The sequence below is a fragment of the Saimiri boliviensis genome, chromosome 5, assembly GCF_048565385.1.
Source record: "Saimiri boliviensis isolate mSaiBol1 chromosome 5, mSaiBol1.pri, whole genome shotgun sequence".
In the NCBI taxonomy this organism is placed as follows: Eukaryota; Metazoa; Chordata; class Mammalia; order Primates; family Cebidae; genus Saimiri; species Saimiri boliviensis.
This window is the reverse complement of record NC_133453.1, coordinates 143675459-143677359: the sequence shown is the minus strand read 5'-3', so window position 1 is coordinate 143677359 and position 1901 is coordinate 143675459. Positions and strand designations below refer to the sequence as shown.

The following is a 1901-nucleotide window of genomic DNA, read 5'->3' as shown; positions in this document are numbered from 1 at the left end:
GTTGCCTATAGTATTCAGCACAGCACCACACCGCACAGGTTTGTAGTCTAGAAGCACACCCTGTAGCCTGGGTGTGTAGTAGGCTATGCCATCTAGGTTTGTCTAAGTACACTCTATATTGTTTGCACGATGACGAAATTGCCTAATGATGCATTGCTCAGGACATATCCTCATTGTTAAGCAACAGAGGACTGTGCATGAGAGTTTGTTTTGTTCTTCAGTCTGTCCTTGCAGTAATTATAGCTTAGTCTATCAGACAAGCTGCTTTTCTTGAGCAAAGAAAGAACTAGGAAAGAAAGAAGGCTTTGGAACCCTGAGGGGCAATGCTGAAAGAGGAGAAATATCCCAAGGAAGGGAAAGGTGTGTTGCAGAACAATGGAAACTGTAGCTTCTTACAGTTGTTCTCAGGAAGGGGAGGGGGTGGAATGCAGCTCTGTGGTGCCTGGCTCTAAGGGCCCTCATCCTGCTGATTGAGGCGTATGGGGACTGTCAGTGCTGTCTCCCTGCAGAAGATGCCTTTTCAAGCATGGGGACATTGGAAGGCCCTGGGCACTCAGCTCTGAGGCTGGCTGAGATCTCAGTAGCACCGCCTTGTGGAGGGGAGAGGCAAGCTGCTGGGGGGAAAGGAGGGCACAGAAGCACTCCTGATGGGACCAGTAATAGCTAGACTGAAAAGCCTGTGTTTAAAGGAGAGTCACTTGGACTTCTTCTGCAATGTCCCCCAGAAGGGCCTGTCTGAGTCAGCACGCATGAAGGGCTGCGGGGATTTCTGGACAGTGACCATTCCAGAGTGCGGCAGGAAGGCTAAGGAGACTGGGGTGCCCATTCATGGTGAAGCCGATGCTGCCAGTGCCCTAGAGCCCAGGAGGAAGCACACAGGCCCCACAGAGAGTGGTTGGCAAGATTCACTCGGGGATTAGGATGCTGGCCAAATCGCTGAATTTGAGGCTGGAATCCAAGCTCAACAGGAAAGGGGTGAAATACAAATTAGAAAAACAGGGCTTTGGAGCAGGGAGGGAGCCGGTGCCTGCATTTCCCACCAATGCTGGTTTAGGAAGCACTGACTCATGCTGGCCACCTGATGCTGGAGGGGATGTGGCATCTCATTGGCTGCCAGGGAGCGGGATTGGCTACTCCAGGAACCAATGAAGTGAGTCTCAGAGGAGGTTGTCGTGGTGGAATCTCCCACTTACCCTTGTTCCTCTCACCTTTACCCTTGGATGCCTCTGGGCAAAGGACTTCTTCTGCCTATAAACAGAGTTTACACGTGGGGCTTGGAACCCGGGCACACCAATCCCCAGCTAACAAAATCCCCGAATTGGGGGATTTGAGAGGGTCAAGCTTGGCCCAAGAACCCACAGTCTTCCTTGGACTGCCAGTGCTGTCAAAGCACTGCACTGTGGCTCTGGGCAGAGCCCATGCTGTCTTAGGGCTGAGTGGTTTCAATGTCGACAACAATATCTATCACAGTGACAGCGACCTTCATGCCAACAGGACTGCTCTGTGTGAAGCACTCAAGAAAGCCCCTACAACCAACTTGCCATGGGTCAGTTCCTGAAAACAGGGTCAGAAAAAGTCACTGTTTCAGAATCGGGCTGTTCGCAGAAAGCTGGAAAGGTTAGGAGCTTTGTCTATTTCAAGGGCAACAAATTGCTTTGACCCTGAGGACCCTGAAGGCAAGATGTTCAGCTCTCAAGACAACAGGGATCAGATTCAGAAGGACACTGCCTCTATAAGGCTCTTGTTTGTCCTGTTTTAATTCCCTAAAAGGCTCTTGTTTGTCTTGTTTTTAATTACCACCCTCCGCCCCCAGACCTCAGTGGTCCATCTGTGAAACAGGATTCAGCCCTGCCTGTCCACAAAATTAAGACAAGGCATCTTGTGTGTGTTAAGTTGAAACA

General features: G+C 50.6%; 1 pseudogene; it reads left to right on the top strand.

Moving 5' to 3' along the window:
- Positions 1-749: 749 nt before the first annotated feature.
- LOC101042646 (uncharacterized) lies at positions 750-1659 on the top strand (annotated as a pseudogene).
- The last annotated feature ends 242 nt before the right edge of the window (positions 1660-1901 follow it).